The sequence below is a fragment of the Mauremys reevesii genome, linkage group 11, assembly GCF_016161935.1.
Source record: "Mauremys reevesii isolate NIE-2019 linkage group 11, ASM1616193v1, whole genome shotgun sequence".
Classification (NCBI taxonomy): domain Eukaryota; kingdom Metazoa; phylum Chordata; order Testudines; family Geoemydidae; genus Mauremys; species Mauremys reevesii.
The window spans coordinates 42,820,632-42,848,273 of NC_052633.1; the positions used below are offsets into that span (position 1 = coordinate 42,820,632).

Genomic DNA, 27,642 nt, shown 5'->3' on the forward strand with positions numbered 1-27,642 from the left:
CTTTTATCTCCTTAAAGAAGCTATTGACTGTATTACTTCTCTAAATGTTCCAGGAGAGTGCTGGACATTTCAGGACAGATGGTTTGGGGAAATTCAGGACTGGGAGTGTGTTGGGGTCACTTGGCTAGTAATAACCAAAGCTGGTGGAGACCAGAGTGCGGCGATGGTGTAACAAACAGGCTGCTGGAGTCAGATTTGCTAAAACTAGGTTGCTCAACACAGACACTCAGTGTATGCTTGTCTGCTGGTTGGGAGCATCCACACAAGGAGCTACAGCAGCAGAGCATTTTAAGGCATGCAGGACAAGTGGTGATACAATCTCTCACAGATGTGGGTTGAACTCTAAAATATGACAGGGAGCAGGAGAAATAAAAGCCACATTATTTTTGCTGGATCCATTTTAACCTGGTAAATCATTTTTGCTATTTGTGTATTCTTGTAAATAGGTCATTTTTATCTTCTAGTTATATTCAACCATTCTTCAGAACCAAGAGCAACATAGCAGAAGTGAGATAACAATAATCTAAACTCACTTAGTAAGACTGTTCAAATGGAAACAAAATTGTATAGATTTTATGGTGTTCCGTGATATTTTGCCGAGAGGATGGCCCAATTTGTCTCAACTTTGTAACTGGTTCAGAGTGATGACAAAGATAGATGGCTGACAGACAACAAGACAATTTATCTTTCAAAAAGCTTTACCAATCTCACAAAAGATTACACCTGTCTCACTTCAGCATGATCTGCCATCTGTTCCTTTAAAGAGATAAGTGCTTAAACTTCAAGGTTCAGTTGTTAGAAATATCTTTGGAGAACAAACAAGAGTTTTATACACAGCAAATTCATTTACTGCTTTGTTAAGTAGAACATGTCCATTTTTCAGGGGGTGAGCCTTCCAACAAGTAGGGACATTCTCCAGTAAATATTATTGCAAACAAAGTGTATTTGGAAAAATGGAATTATGATGCACTTAAAAATTTGGCTTTAAGCCTCTGAATTAATCATTAAACTGTAAATTATTTTTGATTACTCCATCTATCTGACCAAATAGGACAGATAGTTCTAAACAATGGTGGTTTTCTCCTTTTGTTAAATAAACCAGGCCAAATTTCTTGAGGCATTGGACAAGATTAGATTATTTTCTTGGTTTATGAATACCCAGTCTAAAACATTCTGGGCCAGATTCTGACCTCTTCCACATTGGTGTACATCATGAATAAAACCACTGAAGTCAATGGTATTACAGTGTAAACAGTAATTGTGATTAGAATCAAACCTCCCTATTCACACTAATGTTGTACTATGGTGAACAAAATATTGTATTCTATCATGATTTTTTAAAAATCTTATTAGCTAGCATTCAAAATATAGATAAACTATCTTTCACTAGGCCCAAATTATTAATGTAGGATGTTTTGGAAACTATGAGAAATTATCAGCAAAACATGGTACATCTGTGTGCTCTAGTCACAGAATAAAACAAAAACGGAACAAAATCTGTAATCAGTTCTTTCATTTTCTAAACTAACATCCAGAATAGGAATAAAAAACTCAGCCTATTAGAACATACAACACAACAATTTCTTTAGATTGTATCCAAAGGAAGACTGTTCTGCATCTGTTTCCATATATATATAAAGGAGACACATACCCAAATGTTATGATTTCATTAGAACTACGGGGACGCTGTTCTACAGCGATGCTCCTCTTGTAATTTTAGAAGAAGCAGTTAAATGTATGAGTGTATGTTTACTGTAAGTACTTAACCTCATAAATCTAATCTTAAAATGTATCAGGTTTGTTTTACACAAATATGGTAATTAAATGGCTAGATATAGCTTTACTTTTTCCTGTTACTTATGTGCAACAGATTCTTTCAATCTTGTACAATAAAATTTGCCAGTGAACAGGGCAGATAACACTCCTATTTGTTCATTAGTATTATGCTTCATATAAAGTGATGGTTGAACATACACAATATATTTTGAGAGTTCTTTAGGGCATTTTTTCTCATTCAGTTCTGTTCATTAAAATATATGCACTCCTCCCAAAGATTATTTGAAATGTAAGATGTAGTACAAAAGAGAAAGGCATTTCAGGGCCTGATCCTGCATGGATTCCAAATGGGCTTTGATAGGCGCTCCAGATGTAGATGCTGGGATTTTCAAAGACACCTCAGGGACTCAGGTTCCCAACTTCCACTGAAATTTAATGGGAGTTGGGCATCTACCTTCCTAAAGCATCTTTGAAGATCCCAGAGAAAATGCTTGCAGGATTGGGTTCTAAATGATGTATAGCACATATATTTTGATACTGCAAGGTGCTGATTACTCTGGTCCTGATCCAGGAAAGCACTTAAACACAGGATTTTCCTGGGTCAGGGCCAGACTGATAAGCACGTTACAGGATGTGGCACATATTAAGTAAAATTTAGTCAGATATTTTATGAAAAGTTACGTTTCAGGCAGGATTTTCCTCACTTTACTCAGGCAAGTAGATTCTAATCTTGCAGTGCTTATTCATACAACTACCCTAGGCTGGGACCACTGAATAAAGAAAGACTACTTGTATGGCTACAGTTTACAAGACAAGACAAGACAAGAAAGACTTTATCCGAATCCCACTGAAGCTGACCGAGTCAGGACTGCAGCATTTAGCCCTAAATGTTCTTTTAGCATAAAACACAAATTTAACCATGAGAGTTCACCTATTTTTAATCAAAGCAAACATATCAGAGCTCAAAAATAAATTAAAAAGTAATTTTAAGTTTAATATGTAAAGATGAAAACAAGGTCTCTGCCCAGGGAATAAATAAATGGTTATCAGGAAACCACTAACAGTCTTTCAAAGTTAAAAAGGGGTTCACTAATAAGGTAGACAGTATAACATAAATAAAATGGCATTTCTCTCTACACTGTATAATTAAAAGCAATATACATATCATACAGAAAACTCTTTCCAAAATTAACATGTTTGTCTAAGGAAATTTTTAAGTTAAAAAAATCTGATTTTATATGGAGCAAAAGAAAACCATGATTTCTTTGATGACTTCACAGCATCTGCACTTAAAGTCTATCAATAATAATGATGATGTATACAAGGGAATTCTATATTTTTCAAAGAAATACCAAGAAATTAGAATTTTTTTTCCTAATTTAAAAACAAACAATAAGGTATTAAAAAATTCCTGCCAAACGAGAACCATTCAGAGGTACTTTGATTTATTTGTCTTCTAATTAAAAAACTGCACATCCAGTTAAGGAATGGTTTTCCCTCCCCCCTCACCCAAGAGGTTCAAAAGGTAAAGAAGTATTTTATACATGATTAAAGACCATTAAATCAAATTAGAGTGTATTACATTTAACATTTTTAAACTTTGTTTTTCATATTAGGAGAAAAACAGCATATATTTAAGGCAACAAAGTACGAGTATTTCACCTGAAAGCAGCACAGCAGAAGAATTACAACTCCAAAGCCAAAGCAACAAATGCAAACCAATTAAAACTTTAAAAAAACTTCATGTAGGAATCAAAGCAAATAATGCAGAACATATAATCTTTCAACCCATACCTGTAGACAGTGTACTACAATTGTTGCAGAAAATCTGTAAGAACTTCCTAACACAGAAAACAAAAAGTGTGCTTCATTTTATAGCAGCTACAGACTACTGCAGTATCCAGTATATTTTTTTCAGTCAACTGTTACAGCCTTCCACCAGTCCCGTGACCTTTGAACTCATTTCTCCCCCCTCTGCAGTTAAAGCTACTGTGCTTGTCTCATTTACATAAGGCTGGTGAAGGCCTGCCAGCAACAAAAAGGGAATGCTGGGTAAGAAATTGTAGAGCTGCAGTTCAGCCGGAATACCTGAATCACTGGAGAGCTGAAGGGTGGGGGTGGGGAGGAGATGGTGGAGAGAAAAAGCTATTGCCACTAAATACTGATAAGTAAAAAGCATATCTCCTATTGTGATTATTAGGAGGCAGATATTTTAATTCAAGTATATTAAACACCCACCAAAAAAACAAAATCAGCCTGCAGCAGCTAGTTTCCAAGGTGACCAGAACAGTCAAATAAATACATGTAGAAGGCTGATATACAATTCTCAGCAACTGCCCTCTGCTTTTTTAAATATAGCTCACTAGATGCTTTATTTTAAAAAGGATCTATTTCAATATTGTATTTTGAAATTCATGAGTTTAATGCATACTCACCTTGATTCAGATGCCTCGATATGAATTAGCATCAGTTACAGATACAATAGTAAAACTGTATTAATGTAAGGAGGCAATATACAGAATTATTTACATTTATTGATCATTAGTATAATTAATAATCAGCAATAAAATGACTGCTAATCCTCCCAAGTATAAATCACAATGAAATACTGTGCCAAAACTCTGGATGCATGGATATTAACTATTCTAAATGTTTAAACCATTTGAGATGTTATTTTTAGAAATACATATTTCAGTTTAAATCATTACAATTATATCAAAGAAAGTAAAAATTCTGATCTGGCTTTAGGAAGAGATTCAATGTTTTATTTTCTACTTCTTTTCCTTCTCTTCCTACAGACAGCATCCTCCCTATTCAAACATTCAACTTCCCTATTGCTGAAACACTCTCTAAAAATTAGCAATTCAAATTCTTTCAGATTTGCCAGTATATGCATCTTGTGTCTTTTAAACTGCTGGAACAATGAGAAAAACACTACTGTAAAATCATTTAAAAACAAAGAAGTTTTAATAAGACTAATCTCTAGACCACTAATGTGTCAGAGAAACTATATCTATACTGTGTATTAATGTGATCATAGGCCATTAGGATCATTGGGACCATTTTTAAAAATAAAAAGTACATCAACTATATGAATTACTAACTGAAATTAATACCTGTTTGAAAAATACAAAGTAAAATATAATCCATCTTCTTAACACTGTCAGAATTTGTTGAATAATGAATCATTCATGTGTGTATATGTACTTATATTTCTAAAAGCACCATTTTCAAGATACTCCAGAAAAAACAATGTGAAAAATCTAAGTTCATTGTTATTTATGTTCCAAAATGAATCATTTTTAAAATAAAATAAATAACAGTGATGCAACACATTTCCTATCAAGAAAATATTGAGCTTGAAGACATATAAGAATAATGGATGTTGCTATTTAATATTTTATATTTCTATACTGGCAACAGATCCATTTTAGCATTAATTTTATTTCTTACTGACTATTCAGTTTTTCATGAATAAATGAAGTGTGATGTGGAGTTATAGTAAAAATATTTGTAGAACAAATCTGATTATAGTACTTATCCAATTTATTTAGCTAGATATCAGAATGATGTGCATCACTCAAGCCACACCTTTCCAAAAGCAAAATATATATATTTTTTTTAAAAAAGCAAAAGTAGCCAAAGCACTGATTAAATTCAAAACACAGAAGCATTTTAATAATCTATAAAATAACTGACCTGTTCAAATTGTTGTTTTTCCAATCCATGCACTCTTTTTATTAATTAGGAACCAAAATAGATTGATCATCATTTTATAACGTGTGACATATTCACTGTCTTCCTACTTCCATCAGGATCTTCTTAAATTTCCCAGCACTGTGTTTTATTGCTGGTACCATATGCTTTATTGTTCAGCGACAAGAGCTTCACTCTGCACAAAGACTCATTACCTACTGCTTGCTGAGCAGCTTCAGTCTCACTGAGGCTGCCTATATGATCACATGGGAGTTTTGTCTGAGAAAGCCAGGCATGCCACTGATTTCACTATCTATGGATATTTTTATCAGCTGAGGTCTACTATGAGGAAGGAATAACAAATTATAAAGCTGCTTTAACTCATTAAGGCAGCGAAAATTATGGAAATCCTCTCACAACCTTTTTTTTTTTCCATTACAGAAAAGGTGGAATTCAGAGGAGTTTTTAAAAGTGAATTATAATGTTTGTGGTGATAATCTTGCACTATGTTATGCCTCATATAACATACATTTCTATTAATGTTCTAAAGAGATACTATTCCCTGTTAACTGTTATTTTATCAAAACACTTTATTAAACATTTAGGCTGCCAATATTTATCCGTTTATGGAGACCAGAGCTACTGAATGATTATTTTCCCTCAAAAGAAACATCATAATTCAAACTTGTGTCACCAATCAAGGGCCTGATCTGGCAACCCTTACTCATGCAACTAGTCTGAATGATTTCAAATAGGACTACTCAGGTGAGTAAGAATTTAAGTAAAGTTTTCAGAATCGGGCCCTGAACCTAAATGATAAATTTTACTCTACCATGAAAATTTTAATCTACTTTTTATGATGATATCCAGTTACTGTATTTTAGTTATAATTATACAAAGAAATAAAATCAATTTATTTGTATTTGTTAACTTCCTTTGCCATTCACCTAAGGCATTTTACATGAGGCTGATAATTATATTTTAAAAAATAACGAAAGCACATACATAAAAAAGGATACACGGTTAATGACTATTCTTAACATTATTATTACTGATGATTAATTTCAGAACATTTTGAGACAGCCTAATTTCTACTTCTAAAAGAGTGCATGAGACAGTCTTATTTAAAATTTTAACATAGTACTGGTGATAACAGAATTCCTCTCTATTTCCCTGAAAACTAGTAACTCATAAATAATTAATCATGACATTTACAGTGCAGAGGTACAGGTTTCTATAAAAGTAGTTAATTAACTCTAGAATTATTTATTGCACTTTGAGTAAACAGGAATGCTGTTTATTCATTAACAATCTACAAATGAAAATACCCACTTGTTATCCTTTTCAATAACTCCCTCTTTAGAATACATAATTATCAGCTTGTTGCTCATTAAGGGCCCAATCCTGTTCTTACTGAACTCAATGGAAGTTTTGTCATGTACTTCTATGGCAATAGGACTGGACCCTATGAACACTGAGAACCATGGATCTGATCCTCCTGCCACTCAAGTCAATGAAGTCAATGGTGAAGCTCGCACTGACTTCTGGCATCAGAAACAAGCTCATCCTGTGACAAACACAAACCTGAAGTAATACAAACAACGGGCACTCTCTGTTTGTGAGTTATAATGAAAACTCAATCAGAATAATGTTTAAAGACGCAAATAAAATAACCTGGCTATCTAGTTTAATAAAAAGCTTCCACATACAGAAATTTTACTACCAAACTGATTAGCAGTTTGAAAGATAAGATTTGCTGGGATATGACCCAAATTTACTCACGACTAAAAGATTAATCTAGTGATTAATCATCCAGATTCTAAACATTTATTTTCGTTAAACTCAGAATTCCATTGTCAGCAATTTTTTTTAAAATGCCACCATTCTGATATGGTCACACAACATACCTAAAGACAGTAGCTGAGCAGATGGCTCATGGCTGAGGACCCTCAAGAGCTGTTAAGCAGGAAACACTATAGTTGTATACATTAATAAGTAGAAATGAAGGCAGACTAGACAGGTTGCTAACGAACAGCTGGTTTAGCTACAGCTATGCCTATTTTTCCCCCTGCTAATACAATTGATGATGTCATGATGCTAGTGTAGAGAGAAATAAACAAAAGGCAGACATTTTTGCTGCTGCAGCAGTAGGAAAACAGAAAAATAAAAAGGTTTACCAGATGGAGAAGAACAATAAGAAAGCAAGAAAAAGGAAAGTTATTGTCACATTTCCTGGGGACCATTACACAAAATGGAAAATAAAAAAAATAATTAAAAAAAACTAACAGGAGGTTAGAGCAAAAATTATTAAGAAACATAAACAGTTAAATAGTTTAACAAGAAAATTTTGGTTCTGCAAAGAGACAATAGCAGCAAGCTGTCCTAACACCACACAAAATACGTAACATCAGTCAACCTTTCTTGTCACATTCCAAAAAAATGTTTTATCCCTTTATGCTCAACACTGGGATTTCTCAAAAGGTTAAATTACAATCAAGATGCTAAAAACTCTCCCTCCCACAGTAAAAATACATGAGATGGGCAGAACCGTCCTTAGGATTTATGGGGCCATATGCAGTATTAAACTGGTGCCCGGAGACCCCCAGAAGACCCCCTCCCATTGCTGACACATACCGAGCTTCATAGGCAGCAGACGCTGTGGCAACCCAGACTCGCAGCCTGAGGGGCAGGGCACAGGCAGCAAAAGGATACCAAGCTGCCCGGCGGCGGCAAGTCACAGTTCCATGCGGAGACCCCCATACTCTCTCTCCCTCAAGCAGAATGTGCTGCGCTGGCACATTCGGCTCTGTGAATATGGCCCCTGCCTAAGGAGACCTCCGCATACGCTGGGTGTGTGGGAACCGACTCACTTTTACCTGCTGTCCCAGTGGTGCCCCAAATTTCTGGGGGCCCTACGCAGCCACGTATGCCTAAGGATGGCCCTGGAGATGGGGCTAGGAAAGAGAAAGCCTCCATGAAGGCCCCCTCTTGGTTCTTGATCATTCCATTGGAGAAGTGGAGTCTGGCCCTCACAGTAGGCATTGTGGGGGGGGGACACCAAACGATTCAACAGGAGGTTAGAGCTATCTGAATAGAGAACCTGCATTGGCTTTGGAGTCCTGGCATCCCTGGTCACTTCATGGTAGCACAAGCTCCAGTTAGGGTTGCCAACTTTCTGACTGCAGAAAACCGAACACCCTTGCCACACCCCCTGCCCCGAGGCCTCACCCCTGCCCCACCCCTTCTCCGAGGCCCCGCCTTGCTCACTCCATCCCCCTCCCTCTGTCGCTCACTGTCCCAGCCTCATTCACACACTCATTTTCAGTGGGCTGTGGCAGGGGTTTGGAGTACAGGAGGGCACCTTCACCTGCATTTTTCATTTTGTCTTTAACTTTTGAAAATACATTTTCCCCACATTTTGTCCTTTCCTATCTGGCACAGACTGATTTTCCCAAGCTGGTTCTAGCAGAATACAAGCCAACATTGATTTTTGTTTACTTCTTTGTTTAGTTTGTGTATCGGCATAACTGATTGGAGTACTGTTCGTTACTTAAATGCTGCTGGGGGAAGCACAGGGTAGAGGTGATGTCCTGTGTAGGGGACAAAAATGGAAGCAGTTGCTTCCATGACTGCCTAATCTAGGCCAGGTTTTAGGGAGACCATGTGACATTGTTTAAACAGTGTACTGTCAGGACCAGGATGTGGGCAACCTGAACCTAATGATTGGAGCAGGGGTGGTCAGACGTAGTGGTCAGTCAGAGTCTCTGTGCTGGGTTCACAGCCAGAATCAGAATCCAGCGATCCAACAAGAGTCGGGTCTGGAGCAGCAGCCAGTCAGGAAATCTCTCAGTTGCTAAGACCACTTTCTGTGCCTTCTTCTGGCTTAAATAATATGGACGTGCCAATCGACAGGGCCAGTCATCATCCCCAGTCAGGATCCTGGTGGTTTGTGTTAGCCCCTCACTTTCCTTAGTTCTGGATGAGCAGGCCAGAGGTGGCCAGAGTATGGAGGGCTGCTTAGGAACCTGTAGGGCCTGGATTTGATATCCATGAGCCCTTACACATAGATTAGAAAGATTCATCCCTATACCAGTGCTAGCTCTGGGACAGAAGGGAGGCTGTTTACACCTTCCTTTTCAGATGCTGCCAGAGACTGGTGCAGCCCCTGGCACAGTTAGCATTTTTCTAACTTGTGCCCCTGCTGCAGTGGCCTCTATGGGTCATTGCAGTGGCACAGAATTTTTGGACCATAGGCCCTGGCCACTGTTAGTCCTGCTCTTGACACTGCCTTGACATGTATCTAGTGCCAGGGCTCTTGGAGGGGATCATGGACCCAGCAGAGTTGCCTCTGTGCCTCTTGCAAAGATCTCTTGCACCAGGGATTACTCCACCAAAGGGTCCTGTAGCCCCTTTGTACTGCTTACAGGGCCAGCTCCAAGCAAAAAACAAAAAAACAAACAAAAAAACACCTGCGGGGTGGCCGGAGCCAGGGTGCAGTGGAGTGCGCACCCCGGCTAGCAGGGGGGAGGGGAAGGGAGCGGGGGGGGGGGGGAGAGAGAGAAAGGGGGTGGCCAGGGCTTCCTTCAGCCAGGGTGCTCACCACTTGGCCCCTCCTGCCGGGAGGGCTCCGCACTGCTCCGGTCGGCGGGGAGGGAAGGACGCGGGCTGCTGGGCTTGCTGCAGACCTGGCAGTGGCTGGGACAGACGGAGCGCGCAGCCGGCTCCCAGCAAGGCACGCCCCTCCTCCTCCCCACTGCCCCCTACAGGGCGGCCAGAGCGGTGAACAAAAAAAAAGAAAAGGAAAAAAAGGGAGCCATGCCACCCTAAGACTGAACGGAATGCCGCCCCTTTGAATCTGCTGCCCCAAGCATGGGCTAGCTTGGCTGGTGCCTGGAGCCAGCCCTGCTGGTTATCTGGTCATAGAGCTCTCCAGGCTGTGTTCAGACACCTATGAAAGATAGAGAGAGACACATGGTCTTAACAAAGAATCTTTCAATATATTCATCATAACTAAGCCCTGCCTCTTGTCTACCATGAAGGACACTGCAGAGACTACCGGAATTGTTAACTTGCTTAGTGACAGAGCAGAGACTGACAATAGGCCCAAAAAACCAATAGCTATGTAAAGATATTAATTGAATTAAACATTAAAAATAAGTTATGCACTATCACACAGTTTCTTTTGTTGTTGTTTATACTGTGATTCCTGAACACAACAAAATTTTAATTATATTTACTTATCTAAAAGGGTGTGCTATTTCTTACCTCAGATCAATTCAGGTATCATAAATCAAAATGAAACTGCTCTTCCCGCCAGTCTGATTTCTGAGAGACAAATGTAAAGGGAGATAAGAGCTGTGCACCCTAATCCAGCATCCTGCAGGGGAAGCTATATGAGCTTGAAGAGCTAGCATACCCAGACAATGAACAGATACTCTTCTGTAAGCACACTTTCTGTTCTCTCACATTCTTCCTAAACACAGGTGGTTAGACTACCAGAATAGTGCACATTAGCTATGTGGCAGGTGTACTATTGTACTGAGCGACATGGAGTAGGTGACAAAGAAACTACTAACTGCTGCAGCATCAGATAATAAAATTAATTACCATACTTAAATGAATTAACAAATTCTGATTGTAATGTGACCAGGAGAAAAAATGTGGAGGTTTATGCCTTCTCCAGTCATTATGCAATCACCTGAACAGACCAGGTCTAAAAATTACATAAATGAGGCATGAAGGAGATAAAAGGTACAACCACATCCATCCCCCTCAGAGCCAGCCTTCATGAAATGTCCAGAATCTCAATGGAGCATGGTGTCTGTTTACAAGGGATCATGTTAGTTTTGTTTTAAAGATAAGATGTTGTTTTGTTTAAAGAGAGTCTTTGAAAAAAGCCAAATACATTTAAAACAGGGGCTGCCTGACACATCCCTGTATCCACTTCATAAGCCAGCTCCATGCTCCAGCTAGTTTCCATGACAGCTCAGATATCAGAGTATAATGCAAGCTGGGGCATCATTCAGAGCTACACAGCAGGGATGGACATTGCAGGACCTAAAAGGAGGAACTATAAAGGCAGTTTTCAGTTAATAATGTACTGATGGCCCCCTCTTAGCCTGGCTACTGAACACATCTTGTTCACCAAATGCCATCCATCTCTTTCAAATCACCGCATCAAAACTCATTTCTGCTATGAATCATTCTTATAAAGAGTTCCTCTCCAATGATCTCTCTGCAACCTTTCTTTCTTGAACCGCTGTCCTGTGTTTTGTCTTGTTTGTATTAGATTATAATTCCTCTCAACAGGAACCATGCCTAATTCTATGTTCCTTAAAGTACCACTGGACATTCGTGGGGAAATAGAAATGAAACTTCAGTTCAGTATGCACTATTTTATATTTATTTATTTTAACCATTAAGACCTTCTTTTTTTTTTTCAATGTTTTTCCTTTTTTTTTTAAACCAATTTCTTCTGTTTGTGTAGTTATCTTTTCTGTATCATTGGTTCCAATTTTAATTTTTATGCAGAATGCCAGATCACTACAGATTACTAACAGATGTTCATTTATTATTATGTTTTTTAAAGTCATGTAGCTTTATTCTTCTAGCATAGTGTAAAAGAATTTCATACACACACACACACACACACACAGTATAAGTTTTAAACAATTTAATACTGTACACAGCGATGATGATTATGAAGCTTGGTTGAGGTGGTGGAGTCAGAGGGTGGGATATTTCCCAGGGAATGCCTTATGGATAAATGATGAACTAGCACTCGGCTAAGATCTCAAGGGTTAACACATTGTTGTTAATGTAGCCTTACACTCTACAAGGCAGCACAAATGGTGGTAGGAGACACAGCATGGCAGAGAGAGATAGAGACACACATGGGGTGTGTGGGGGGAGGAGGGGGGTGACTGAGGGACAGAGACACACACCATGTATGTGTGAGAGAGAGAGACAAGCATTGCCCCTTTAAGTATGCTGACCCCACTTTAAGTACACTGCCTTTTTAAGTAGCTCAGCAAGTTGAGACAGCAGCTGCTGCCAGCAAGCTCCCTCCATCCTGAGCCCTGTCGTGTGTCCCAACCCCGCCTCCCACCATGGAGATGGGGAGGAGGAGCAGGGGGAGGGAGGCACCCTGATATTAGCACCTATCTTTGCCCCCCCTCCCCCTCGCACAGCAAGCAGGAGGCTCTCGGGAACAGCTCCAAGGCAGAGGGCAGGAGCAGCACAGGGCACTGGGGGGGAGAGACAGCTGAACTGTTTGGCAATTGATAGCGTGCTGGGCGGCTGCCACACAGGGAACTTAGGGGAGCTGACAGGGGCGCTGCCGATCCACCCTAGTTCCAAGTCCCCACACACTAGCTCCAACAGTCTGCTCTTCCAGAGAATCCCGCAAGGAGTGGATGAAGTACTGTACTAGCAAGCCGCGGCCAAACAACCTTATAATCGAACATTGTGCAACTTTAAATGAGTATGTCCTCTAATAGATCAGCAACATAACAATGAAACGTTAACCGGGACAAGTTAAGTGAGGAGTTACTGTATTTCTTTCGGTTTTTTACAGTGCAAATACTTGCACTTGCAAATACTTACAAATAAATATAAAGTGAGCACTGTACACTTTGTATTCTGTATTGTAATTGAAATCAATATATTTGAAAAATGTAGAAAACATCCAAAAATATTTAATATAAAATAAATATATGGAGATATACCTATCTCATAGAACTGGAAGGGACCCCGAAAGGTCATTGAGTCCAGCCCCATGCCTTCACTAGCAGGACCAAGTGCTGATTTTTGCCCCAGATCCCTAAGTGGCCCCCTCAAGGATTTAACAGTGTGATTAATTGTGATTAATTTTTTTAATCGCTTGACAGCCCTAGAAATGACAGACAAATATATATTGGTTCTAATCTCACACCACAGTAAACCAGAAGGAAATCCTTTGACATCAATGGAGTTACATGGGTAAAACTGGTGCAAGTGGAATCAGGTCCACAGTCTCTGTATCACAGACCCTTATTCCCAATAGGATTTTTTGAAACTTACTTCCCTCTATCTCTGGCATCAGCAGCTGTACTGTAACCATTGTTAACATTATAACATGATCTCCTTACTTCCAGATGATCACAATATAGTTAAAGTAGGAAACATCTCTGATTTTTGTGAGAGGATAGAAACTCCTTCCACCAAAGAATAAATCTTTCATCACCATTCATGTGAATTTGTGTCCATCTCCATCACATGCCCAAGCACAAAAGTCTAAATACAGATAAATATAAAGCGACATGCATAAAGGTAGAGAGGAATAACAATGTAGACTTAATGTTACACAGCAAGGCATTCGTTTACTGAAGAGTTCTAGTAATAATGCAAGCAAATTGTCGACACACTTTTGTATTACAAAGTACACAAAGCATGGAAATTTTATTTCTACAAGTAAGAAAATGTCTCATATTGAAAGTGGCTGGTCTTAAATTAGTTGCTTAACGTTTGTTTATGATACCATTATACTGGAAAAGTACTGACTATATCACTGACTTCTCCATGTCATTGTATGTCCCACATACCCTGTTAAAAGCAATCACTTAAAGTTTAAAAGGACACTGCCACTGGTACTTTCAAGTCCTTTGTTTTTACAACTTCATTGTTTCTAATACCCTCTTAGAATCTTGAAAACAACAGATTTTCCCTTAATAATTTTGTCCATTTCCATTTGGCTGAGATTGTTTCCCCCCCCCCCCCATGTGTTTTCAACAGAGCTTGAAATTAGCACAAGTTTTTATTTACACCCTTGTTTGTGTGCCAGCAATATCAATAATGTCAGCACAGCTCTGGGACTTACACTGAGCTTTCTTTACCAGCTGAGCACAAAAACCACTGTTTTTTTGTCATATGCCCAATGAGTGTGGTTTTGAAGTAAGGGGGTTATTTCTCAACAACAGCAAAGAAGATCTCCTCCCGCCCTGTAAAAACATCTTCGGGATCCTGCTCCCATTGGAGTCAATGGCAGAGCTTCTATTAACTTCAAGGGGAGCAGGATCATGGTATATGTTCATTTAGAATCTAAAGTAAATTTCACGCTTGATTATATCAGTTTGTACTAAGTCAAAATTTGAATATAAACAGGCTTTCACCATCCCTTCCTATTAATAAATATTAATGAAAGGTTGCATTGGGAGAATGGTTGCTCTTTACTGAGCTCTGTTTAATGTGGCAATGGAAAAAAGCTTCAAAAAGCTAAGTATTTCAGATTGGAGATAAGATCTGGTGGACTGATCATAGATGTAAAGCTGCTGGCCTGTCTCCCCACCTCATGAAGGACTGATTGTCACACCCAGAGTCTTTTTCCATCTACATCTTTATGCTCCAAATATAAAACTTAGGCAAAAACTCAATCATAAAACAGTTCTTCCTTCCACCCATATTGAGCTAGAGCTCCATGAGGCTTTTTCCCTTTGCAACTCTCTTTTGCTTCAGGGCCCATTGTCTCCCTCCTGCTGCTCCTCAGTCATCCTTCAGACCATCAGCCTGGGAGCTACCCTTCTCCAGCACCTATTAGAGGAGCCAATCACCCATCTGCAGTTTCCCCCTGATAAATGAGCTCTGTCATCCTATGTAGGCATCCCATGATCCCTTTCTAACTAGGTCTATTAACTAAACAGGACCATTTCCTACCTACCAATCAGAATCAGCTGGGAAGGAATGTCACATGTAATGCTGGGCCTGTCTCCCCTTAAAGGGCCTGCCAGCCTGTGACAACGGGGTACAGAACCTCTAGAACACTTCTGTGGCAGGACATGCAGCATAGTCAGTGGCAGTGCAAACCTCTCACATTTCCCTACCAGTGTGCCTCAGATCTGTTCTGCAGGGCCCCTATTCAAGCAATCCCCTTGAAAAGTTAACTTCTAGATGGCCCCGATGGTAAGATAACTAAACAGTCCACTCTTACAGCACTGTGTAAAATACTACTAACAAAAATCAAATACAATCTAGTGAGAACAAGGAAATGATCAAACTATTGGATAGAACTGGGATTTGATGCAGCTGTTCTGAATGCAAACAAACAAAAGACAGTACCCGGATTAAAACTAGGATTAAAAAGATGATTTCCCACCTCCTGTAGCGGTCTTCAGATTTTTCTGCAACAAGGCAAGGGAGGAAGGATCTAACTTGGCAAATTACAGCCAGAAACAAACTAAGTGAACTGTTCAGGTGGCCACTAACCTCATTTCAAACCAGTCTACAGCCAGGTAGACAGATGGAGACAGACCAGAGAATCATAAACATCTGTGTTTAGATGCCACTGACATTAGGTCCTATCAACTCAGGTAGTCAGCCTAAGTGTTATCTGTCACCAAAAGATACTAGTGGAATCCAGGTGCCTTCAAGGACACAGGGTTTTGCTTTTTGTTGTGTTCTGGCACATACTTCTTGTTTACATGATAGGCCTTTTCTGCCTTGTTGCACCAGAGCAGGCCATAATGTCCCACTACAACAGATTTCCAGACTTCCCCAGATGTTTATCATGTACAAACCTATGTCAACTGTGGTGTATTGAGAACTGTGTTGGAATTGCAAGATACCACTTTAAGATGGGGGGCATGAGGGTGTTCCTTGTCATGCTTAGGCTATGGGCTCTCAAGGAAAGCATGCAATCTGAGTCAGTTTGCAGTAAGCTATCTTATAGTAAGGTGCAGTGAGTTGTGCCTCTCGTTTTAGAGAGCAGCCTGCTTTGTCTCTCTCCGATTTTGGCTTGTGTTGTTAAGGTTCTTACTTAATATTAAGAAATAAATTGGTGTTGTGTTGCAACATTCCAGCAAAGAGTATTCTATGTTTATTTCACTTCTCTGTGTGTATGCCATGAAGATAACAAACTGCACTCCCAAGCCTTTCAGGACAGTGCTAATTTTAACATAAATGTATTCTGCTAGGAACTAAAATTGTAGGCTATGGCCCATCAGAAAAGGAAATCTCTCACTTCTGCTACAATGAAGATAATCTTTTCTAATGAATCAAAATAATACTTTTGTGCAGTGCTTTTCATGGGATGATCAAAAAGTACTTTTAAAATCTAAATTAATTAAAACCTCACAATATACCTGAGAGGTAGACAAAGTATCATTGTACCCATCTAACATATGGGCAAACTGACACATGCAGGGGCTGTCTAAAGTCACAAAAATGAGCCAATGGCAGAACTGGAAATGCAACACCACAGTCCTGCTCTAACAGTTGGAGCACACTCCTAACCAAACTTTAAAATATCAGGCCAAATCTTGGTTTTCACCTCCCTCTCCTTTAAATTGTTACAATAACCGAGTTTCTCTAACAAGGCAGCTACAGATTCCCAAAGGGGAATGTCTAGATAGCTGAGGGCAGCATAGTTAGGACTGGGAATATGACCGGTCATATTTATATTTTAAAATTAATTTGTTGCATTTAGTTCAGATAATCTAAGAAACTGCCTTTTTGCATCTAACGTTTTGTTATAAAAGGCTAATAATGCTTGAATTTGGCTATATTTCCAATACTCCAACCAGAATACAACCAATTTCCCTTGGGAATAGCCTCCCTATCCTGAACTGTCCACTTAGTAACAGCAACATAGCCACCGCATAAGAGCAATATTTGTGATAGTGACATCACATACTCTGCTTACTTGAGTAATTTTTGGTGGCAAAAACAGACAAAATTCCAAGAAGTCTCTCAATGAAAGAAAATGTACATATTATCCAAGTCTGTCGGACTCCAGAGGCTACTCAAATCCAAGCTGCAGTCAAGTGAGAGTTGCACAGGTTGGTTGTATGCAGAATGTGGAAGCTGAAAGATAAGCTTTTGGCTAAATATGAAGATGGACAGTCAAATAGCTGCTGTAAGTGTGGGCATGAAGGAAAATTTCCTCATGTTGACCAGGCTCTCTTTATATGGTTCCAGGAGAAGAGGGTGCGGGGAGCACTGCTTGCTGGACCTGAAATCATGGAAAAAGCCCTTCAGCTTGCAGCTTCACTTCCATTGAATGATTTTAAGGCAAGTGATGGCAGGTTTACCAGATTGAAGAAACACTTCAATGTTGCTTACAAAAAAGAATATGGCAAAAACCAGCTGGTTCCACAAGCCAGCAGCTGAGTAGTGGCAGTGCAAAAAACTTCCTCACATTCTTGAACGGTTTTCCCCAGCTAACACCTACAATGCTGATGAAACAGGACTTTATCTGAAAGAACTCTGTGATAGAGGACATGTAGAAAAAATGAAAAGCTAGAAGGAAGGATAGGGCAACTGCTCGTCTGTGCCAACATGGATGGGAGTGACAAACAATTGCTGTTCATGATTGGGAAGTCAAAATGACCACATGCTTTCCAAAGGATTTCAGTAAACTTCCCCTCAGTTATGTCAGTTCAGCGAATGCCTGGATGACGGGTAAGTTTTTCATGAACTGGCTAAAAAAGTGGGATTGTCAGCTTCGCTTGCAGAGCCGTAACATATGCCTCTTACTAGATAAGAGACGGTTACTCACCGTAGTAACTGTTGTTCTTCGAGATGTGTTGTTCCTATCCATTCCAGTCAGGTGTGCGCGCCGCGCGTGCACGGCTCTTCGGAACATTTTTACCCTAGCAACTCCGGCGGGCCAGCTGGCGCCCCCTGGAGTGGCGCCGCTATGGTGCCTGTTATATACCCCAGCCGGCCCGTCCGCTCCTCAGTTCCTTCTTGCCGGCTACTCCAACAGTGGGGAAGGAGGCGGGTCTGGAATGGATAGGAGCAACACATCTTGAAGAACAACAGTTACTACGGTGAGTAACCGTCTCTTCTTCTTCGAGTGATTGCTCCTATGCATTCCAGTCAGGTGATTCCCAAGCCCTACCTAGGCGGTGGGGTCGGAGTGAGACGTCGCGGAGTGTAATACTGCGGAGCCGAAGGCTGCATCGTCTCTTGATTGCTGCACCAACGCGTAGTGGGAGGCGAAGGTGTGGACAGAAGACCAGGTAGCCGCTCTACAGATGTCCTGGATGGGGACATGGGACAGGAAGGCGGCCGATGAGGCGTGTGCTCTCGTCGAGTGAGCAGTGAGGTGGCATGGTGGCACGCGAGCAAGCTCGTAGCACGTCCGAATACATGCCGTAACCCATGAGGAAATTCGTTGCGAGGAGACCGGCTCGACCTTCATGTGGTCGGCGACTGCTATAAACAGCTGGGTCGAATGTCGGAAGGGCTTCGTCCGCTCGATGTAAAAGGCAAGCGCCCTGCGGACGTCCAGGGTGTGAAGCTGTTGCTCACGAGGTGAGGCATGCGGCTTCGGGAAGAAGACCGGGAGGAAGATCTCCTGGTTGAGGTGGAAGGCCGACACCACCTTAGGGAGGAAGGCCGGGTGTGGTCGAAGCTGTACCTTGTCTCCGTGGAAGACGGTGTATGGTGGACCAACCGTTAGAGCACGGATCTCAGAGACTCATCTCGCTGATGTAATTGCGATGAGGAAGGCTGTCTTCCAGGAGAGGTAGAGCAGAGAGCACGTGGCTAGAAGCTCGAAGGGTGGTCCATAAGCTTGGCCAGAACGAGGTTCAAATCCCAGGTCGGGGCAGGACGCCGCACGGGCGGGTACAAGTGGTCCAGGCCTTTAAGGAAGCGGGAAACCATCTGGTTGGAGAAGACGGACCGACCTCCCGTAGGTGGACGAAAGGCGGACACTGCTGCCAGGTGTACCCACAAGGCGGCGACCGCCAGACCTTGCTCCTTAAGGTACCAGAGGTAGTCCAGGATGGTAGGGACAGGGACTACGAAGGGATTGAGGCATCGTTGGTCACACCAGAGCGCGAACCGCTTCCATTTCGCAAGGTAGGTGGAGCGAGTGGAAGGCTTTCTACTCTCTAGCAGGACTTGCTGTACCGCCGCCGAACAGTCCCTCTCCGCGTGGGTCAACCACGCAGGTACCAAGCTGTAAGATGGAGGGACTGCAGGTTCGGATGGTGGAGTCTGCCGAAGTCCTGCATGATGAGGTCCGGCCACAACGGAAGGGGGATGGGATCCCAAACGGAGAGCTCGAGCAGCAGGGTGTACCAGTGCTGCCTCGGCCAGGCCGGAGCGACGAGTATGACGTGGGCTCTGTCCCTCCGCAGCTTCTGTAGCACTCGGTGTATGAGCGGGAACGGAGGGAAGGCGTAGAGGAGGTGATCCTTCCAGGAGTAAAGGAAGGCGTCCGACAGGGAGCCTGGCGAGTGACCCCGGAATGAGCAAAACAGGTGGCACTTCCTGTTCTCCTTGGAGGCAAATAGGTCTATTTGGGGAAACCCCCACCTCCGGAAGATTGTGTGCACGACATCTGGACGGAGGGACCACTCGTGGGAGAGGAACGACCTGCTGAGATGGTCGGCCAGCGTGTTCTGCACTCCCGGAAGAAAGGGCGCTTCCAGGTGAATTGAGTGGGTCACGCAGAAGTCCCACAGGAGCAGCGCTTCCTTGCAGAGGAGGGAGGAGCGGGCTCCGCCCTGCTTGTTCACGTAGAACATCGCTGTCGTGTTGTCCGTGAACACTGTCACGCAGCGGCCCTGCAGGCGGGTGCGGAAGGTGTGACACGCCAAACGGATCACTCGCAGCTCGCGGATGTTGATGTGCAGAGCGAGCTCTTGGGGTGACCAAAGACCTTGGGTGTGAAGGTCGCCCAGGTGAGCCCCCCAGCCGAGCGCTGAGGCATCCGTGGTCAGAGTGGCAGATGGGCGAGGAGGGTGGAACGGGACTCCCGCACACACGACGTCTGGGTCTAGCCACCAGCTGAGGGACTCGAGGGTTGGCTTGGTGACCGTGACCACCATGTCGACCGGGTCTCGATGCGGGCGGTACACCGACGCTAGCCAGGACTGGAACGGGCGAAGGTGGAGCCGCGTCTGTGTGACATACGTACAGGATGCCATGTGGCCCAGGAGGCGGAGGCAGGATCGCACCGTCGTGGTAGGAAAGGTGACGAGGTCTCGAATGATGGAGACCAGTGTCTGGTGCCGAGAGCGCGGTAGGCAGGCCCTGGCCAACTTGGAGTCGAGAACCGCTCCAATGAACTCCACCCGCTGCGACGGAATTAAGGAAGACTTCTCGGCATTGATGAGAAGACCGAGCCGTTGAAATAGAGACAGGATTTCTGTCATCTGGTCCATTACCAGCCGCCGAGACGTTCCGCGAACCAGCCAGTCGTCGAGATACGGGTAGACGTGTATCTGACGACGGCAGAGGGCTGCAGCAACCACTGCCATGCACTTGGTAAACACCCTCGGTGCGGTGGATAGGCCGAATGGCAACACTGCGAACTGGTAGTGTGCGTTGTTCACCATGAAACTTAGATAGCGTCGATGGGGAGGGTAGATCGCGACATGGAAGTACGCGTCCTTCATGTCGAGGGCGGCAAACCAGTCTCCCGGATCCAGAGAGGGAATGATGGTCCCCAGGGTGACCATGCGAAACTTGGGCTTGAGCAGATATTTGTTCAGCTCTCGAAGGTCCAGGATAGGACGTAGCCCTCCTTTCGCTTTGGGGATGAGAAAATAACGGGAATAGAATCCCCGGCCCCGCCTGTCTTGAGGCACTGCCTCTATGGCACCCACGCTCAACAAAGTCTGGACCTCTTGTAAGAGGAGTTGCTCGTGAGAGGGGTCCCTGAAGAGGGACAGGGAGGGTGGGTGGGAAGGGGGGGGCGAAACAAACTGAAGGCGGTATCCTGACTGGACTGTTTGAAGCACCCAGTTGTCCGTTGTTATTTGGGACCACGCCGAAAAGAAATGGGAAAGGCGGTTGTAAAACAAAAGGGTAGGATCCGGTAAGGAGAGTGATCGGCCGTCCTCGGGCGTCCCATCAAAAGGCCTGGTGGACCCTTGAGGGGCCTTGGAAGGGGCCTGGGCCTGGTTGCGTCTGTTGCCGGATGGTCGACGGCGATTTAGGCCAGGCCGCCTGGTGTTGTAGGGATGGTACCGTGGCTGGGTGAAAGACCGGGAGGGTTGCTGCCTGAAGGACCTGCGCTGTGTTGCCGGTGTATGCATCCCGAGAGTGCGGATGGCTATGCGACCGTCCTTCAGGGTCTGGATCCAGGAATCAGTTTTTTCCGAGAACAGGCCCTGAGTATCAAAAGGCAGGTCCTGCAGCGTGTACTGCACCTCCGGTGGTAGGGTGGAGGACTGCAGCCAGGAGATGCGCCTCATAGTCACTCCTGAGGCCAGGGTCCTTGCTCCCGAGTCCGCGGAGTCAAGAGCGGCCTGGATGGAGGACCTGGAAGATTTTTTCCCTTCGTCCAACAGCGCCGAGAACTCCTGGCGGGAGGCTGTTGGGAGCAGTTCTGTAAACTTCGCCAGGGACACCATGATGTCATAGGTGTACCTGGCGAGGAGAGCGATCCGAAGTTGCAGACCGCCAGCAGAGTAGACCTTGCGACCCAACAGATCCATCCGCCTCGCCTCCTTAGACTTTGGCGCTGGGGCGGGCTGACCATGCCTCTCCCTGTCGTTGACCGACTGTACGACCAACGAGTCTGGGGCCAGGTGAGTATACAAATACTCATATCCCGTGGGGGGGACGGAGTATTTTCGCTCGACCCCGCGGGCAGTAGGAGGGACGGACGCCGGTGACTGCCAGATTGTCGTGGCGTTCTTTTGGATCATACGGATGAATGGTAAGGCCACCCGTACTGGAGCCTCCGCTCCAATGACGTTCGTCACTGGGTCCTCGTCCTCCTGGACCTCCGCCACGGGGAGATCGATGGCCTTTGCCACGCGGCGAAGCAGGTCTTGGTGGGTCCTCAAGTCTATTGGTGGCGGATCTGTGGCAGATGCTCCGGCCACCGCCTCGTCTGGAGACGACGACGAGGATAAGCCCTGGACTACAGCCTCCGTAGATGGATCTTCTAACGGTTGGGCGGCTGGCTCGGGCTGAGAATGCCTCTGGGGGTCAGGCGGTATCGAAACCGAACCCGGTGGCGAAGGGGGCGGTCTACTTAAGGTGGCCTCTGGTACCCTGCACTCGGAGGCAGGGGCCCTTGGGGGGGACAGGCACCCCCTGAGTCTCGTAATGGGCCCAGGGGACCCAGAAGCCCCACTGCTGTGCACCCTGAGGTTGACCATGTGGAGCAGGCGGGAGGTGCCCATTGCTGCCTGCCCCGGACGCGACCGACGCGGGGCGAGATGGCCAACAGGGTGCAGAGGCGCTGATGGACTGCGCCGTCGAAAGTGGCAGCCTGTCCCTGGACGGTGCCGAGGATCGGTGCCGGTCATCACAGTACCGGGATGGTGACCGAGACCAACGTCCGCCGCGGTGCCGGGAGCTCGACCGGTGCCGGGAGCTCGACCAAGATCTGGACCGGCGGTGCTGGGAGCGGCTGCGAGAGTCACGGTGCCGGGCACGGTACCGGGAAGCGGACCTCCATCGGTGCCGACGCGAAGGCGATCGGGACCTGGAGCGACGCCGGGAGTGCGACCGGTACCGCGATGTTGAACGGTACCGGGACTGCGACCGGCGTCGAGACGGCGACCGGTACCGCGATGGTGAGCGGTGCCGGGATCTTGAGCGGCGGGACGGTGACCTTCGTCGGGACCGGGAACGAGACCGGGACCGGGAGCGCCATCTGTGCCGTCCGTCCAGAGAAGGGGGCCGAGTCATCATCACCGGCTTTCCCGCCGATACAACAGCCCGCACCGGCGGTGCCGGGGGCCGGAGGCTCGGTGCCTCTGTGAGCTCTATGAGCTCCCGCGCCGTTGAGAAAGTCTCAGGCGTGGATGGCAGCTGCAGCTCAACCGCGGTCGGCGCCGGGGAGCATGGCGGTGCTGGACTCGACGGCCCTTGCGGCGCCGGAGGCAACGGCACGGTGCACGTCCTGTGCACGGTCACAGCCGGTACCGTAGGTGGTGGTATTGGCTGGGCTTCTTGACCCTGAGCGTGGGTCTTTGCAGCTGCCTTCACCGGCTTACGCTTCCTGGAAGGCGAGAGGGAGCGGTGCCGGGTCGCCGGTGCCGCTGGCTGAGGTCGAGGAGCCTCGGTGCCGGAGCGGTCGGTGCCGGCGCGGTCGGTGCCGGGGGCTGGAGCGATGCCTCCATCAGGAGCTGCTTCAGGCGAATGTCCCGCTCCTTACGCGTCCGGGGCTTAAATGCCGAACAGATAGGGCACTTATCTGTCCTGTGACTCTCCCCGAGGCAACGGAGACAGGAGTCGTGCGGATCCCCGACCGGCATATGCTGCTGGCAAGATGCGCAGGGCTTAAAGCCCGGTGCCTTAGGCATGAGCCCGCACCGGTAGAGGAAAAGGGGGGGAAAACCCCCCTTATCCTTATCCTAAAACTATCTAACTAACTGAACAAACTATCTACACTAAGTAATGAAAAAACTATGTACATAAAAGTAGCGAGAGCTAGGGTTGTGGAGGACAGAGAGCACTCCACAGTTCCAACTGGCCGTCACGGGCGGTAAGAAGGAACTGAGGAGCGGACGGGCCGGCTGGGGTATATAACAGGCACCATAGCGGCGCCACTCCAGGGGGCGCCAGCCAGCCCGCCGGAGTTGCTAGGGTAAAAATGTTCCGAAGAGCCGTGCACGCACGGCGCGCACACCTGACTGGAATGCATAGGAGCAATCACTCGAAGAAAAACTGCTCCCACATCCCCAAGGAATGGTTTTCACTGGCATTCAGCTTGAATTCTTACCCCATAACAGTACATCTTTGATGCAATCTATGGAACAAGGTGTGATTAAGAACATGAAGGGACATTACCAATCAAAAGTTGCACACTGGATTATTGTTGTTCTTGATGTGGATTCCAACACAGATGTTCAGAAAGTCCTGAAAACTGTATATTTGCTAGATTGCATTCATCTTGTTGCTGAGGCATGGCAAGATGTAAAGCCAACAACAACAATTTCCAACTGTTTCAGGAAAGGTAAATTTCTAGTATCAGTGGAAGGTGTGCAAGCCGAGGATATTGAAGAGTTTGATGACCCCCTGAAGAAGTTCCCCTTTTGTCAACATGGAAAAAGAGAACTTAGTAGCTGCTGTGGTTGTGGATAAGGATTTGCTCACTGTAGCGGGGTGGTTACCCCACTCTGGCACCGAAGGGGTTAAAACAGCCCTGGGAAAGGGCTGCTCCGGGGAGCCAATAGAGTAGGCTGATTGGGGCATAGCCCTAGCTGTGACTGCTCCCCAATCAGGCCACAGCTGGCCCTATAAAAGGGCTGTGAGGCAGCAGCTCAGGCAGTCTCTCTCTAGAGGTGGAGAGAGAAGGACTTGGCTGCCTGGGAGCTGAGCAGGGTGCCTGAGGTAGAGCAGGGCTGGGGAAAGGCAAAGGAGCTGGGGAGCTCCAGCCTGACAATTCCCAAGTCTGCAGGCCTTGCTAAAGGCCCAAAGCAGGTACTGGGGTTGCAGAGGTGCAGCCCAGGGTTAGGCAAAGGCGGCAGGTCTAAACCCCCTTAAGAACATAACATAAGAACATAAGAAAGGCCGTACCGGGTCAGACCAAAGGTCCATCTAGCCCAGTATCTGTCTACCGACAGTGGCCAATGCCAGGTGCCCCTGAGGGAGTGAACCTAACAGGCAATGATCAAGTGATCTCTCTCCTGCCATCCATCTCCATCTTCTGACGAACAGAGGCTAGGGACACCATTCTTACCCATCCTGGCTAATAGCCATTTATGGACTTAGCCACCATGAATTTATCCAGTCCCCTTTTAAACACTGTTATAGTCCTAGCCTTCACAACCTCCTCAGGTAAGGAGTTCCACAAGTTGACTGTGCACTGCATGAAGAAGAACTTCCTTTTATTTGTTTTAAACCTGCTGCCTATTAATTTCATTTGGTGACCCCTAGTTCTTGTATTATGGGAATAAGTAAATAACTTTTCCTTATCCACTTTCTCAACATCACTCATGATTTTATATACCTCTATCATGTCCCCCCTTAGTCTTCTCTTTTCCAAACTGAAGAGTCCTAGCCTCTTTAATCTTTCCTCATATGGGACCCTCTCTAAACCCCTAATCATTTTAGTTGCTCTTTTCTGAACCTTTTCTAGTGCTAGAATATCTTTTTTGAGGTGAGGAGACCACATCTGTACACAGTATTCGAGATGTGGGCGTACCATGGATTTATATAAGGGCAATAATATATTCTCAGTCTTATTCTCTATCCCCTTTTTAATGATTCCTAACATCCTGTTTGCTTTTTTGACCGCCTCTGCACACTGCGTGGACATCTTTAGAGAACTATCCACGATAACTTTTTCCTGACTCGTTGTAGCTAAATTAGCCCCCATCATGTTGTATGTATAGTTGGGGTTATTTTTTCCAATGTGCATTACTTTACATTTATCCACATTAAATTTCATTTGCCATTTTGTTGCCCAATCACTTAGTTTTGTGAGATCTTTTTGAAGTTCTTCACAATCTGCTTTGGTCTTAACTATCTTGAGTAGTTTAGTATCATCTGCAAACTTTGCCACCTCACTGTTTACCCCTTTCTCCAGATCATTTATGAATAAATTGAATAGGATTGGTCCCAGGACTGACCCTTGGGGAACACCACTAGTTACCCCTCTCCATTCTGAGAATTTACCATTAATTCCTACCCTTTGTTTCCTGTCCTTTAACCAGTTCTCAATCCATGAAAGGACCTTTCCTTTTATCCCATGACAGCTTAATTTACGTAAGAGCCTTTGGTGAGGGACCTTGTCAAAGGCTTTCTGGAAATCTAAGATTTCCCCTTGCCGATGATGAGTGGTTTACAGACTGCAGTCCACCCCAGTGAGCAGAGGCTACATGACGACTCACAGTAGCCACTGAGACAAGGTGGGATAGAGGGTTGGGGGCTCCCCCGGGAGGGGAGACCCAGAGACTGCGGGGGTACTGCGGTGGGCAGAACCTCGATGAAAGGGGCACTGAGGTCAGGGAGGGACACGGGGGCCAGCAGAAGGCGGGACGTCGGCCAACAGAGGGCGCTCCGGAGCTAGAGAGCTAATTCTCAGGACGACCAGCAGGAGGCACCACGCTGGTGGGTCGTCGCCTCACTACACTCACTTTCGGAGAGGTAAGCCATGAGAAATTACTGAGTGCTGCAGCTGCTGCAGGGCCAGAGAAATGAGCTTGTGTTGATGAAACATATCATAATCAAGAGGATAATCAAGAGAGTGAGGGTGATTTTGATGAAGTTCCCCCTCTGACAAACTCCGAGCTGTTGAAGGCTTTGAACACAAGTAGGCACTTTTCACAGCTAGAGGGACTTGGTGATAGGGTCTACAGGTCTCTTTGGGACACTGAATCCTATCTGCAAAACAAAATTGTGACTCAGAAAAAGCAGAGCCAATTAACAGAGTTCTTTCACCCAAAATGAGTGAGTTTATCCATTCTTAATTAATTTACAAATTAATACTCACTGTATAAATAGAATACATCTTGATATGGAATAATACTTAAATTTATGTTATTACAGTATTATTTATTTGCCTAGCATACGTGCTTATCTAGGGCATACAAAGTATGACAATTAAGTGCAAGTATAAAAATTTTTTACAAGTAAGAGCAAGAGGTTGTGTTTATTGTCATGGTTGATGTTTGTTTTTAAAACATAAAAATAAAACTTGATACTTTTATAACACTAACTATTAATATCGCTTTCTTTATACAATATGGTAGTAGGCTACAAATGCAGAACAGAGCACATGTTTTAAATGTATAGTACCTATGCTAATGTAATACAGTAGCAATAATAATAAACATACATCACACTGTTATCATTATACATTGTCAGTGTGTACTGCAGGCTGCCTTTGGTCAGATGACTCTCCCCATAACAGCAACAGCTGCATAAGAGCAACATAGCAAAAGGGCACTGATCTGTTGCTATTAACAAGCATCTATTCTATATAAAACATAAAATTAATCCATATTGTCCTCTCTCATTCAGTGTCTTAGTTTTTCTGTTTATATAAAATGTATTAGCCCTGTAAGGGTGTTTTATCAACAGCACAGTGATATTTACAAAGGGGAAGGGCAGGTTGAGGAATGAGGATATTAACGAGAGTGATATTTGCACAATGCAGTAATGAAATATTGTTAACCAGAAGTACTTTTAATATTAAAAAAGTACATTACAAACCAGATTAGGCATGAAGGCAGGGCCATGATCGCATTATTTGTGCAACCAACTATCAAGACA

The 27,642-nt window shown here is 44.5% G+C and overlaps 1 protein-coding gene across 9 annotated transcripts in view; it reads right to left on the minus strand.

Annotated features, from left to right (window-relative positions):
• CSRNP3 (cysteine and serine rich nuclear protein 3) overlaps positions 1-27,642 on the minus strand; it is a 146,179-nt gene that overhangs the window by 45,937 nt on the left and 72,600 nt on the right. The window contains exons 3-4 of one of the 9 annotated variants that reach the window (XM_039495653.1): positions 10,738-10,797; positions 10,073-10,420 (exon numbers count right to left, since the gene is read on the minus strand). The exons of 6 other annotated variants lie outside the window; for them this stretch is intronic. The gene's annotated coding sequence lies outside the window, so the exon portion shown is untranslated. Of the gene's footprint in view, positions 1-3,570; positions 3,715-5,475; positions 5,722-10,072; positions 10,421-10,737; positions 10,798-27,642 lie in introns of those variants that run through there. 2 more of the 9 variants (XM_039495657.1, XM_039495656.1) reach the window with 2 other exon arrangements.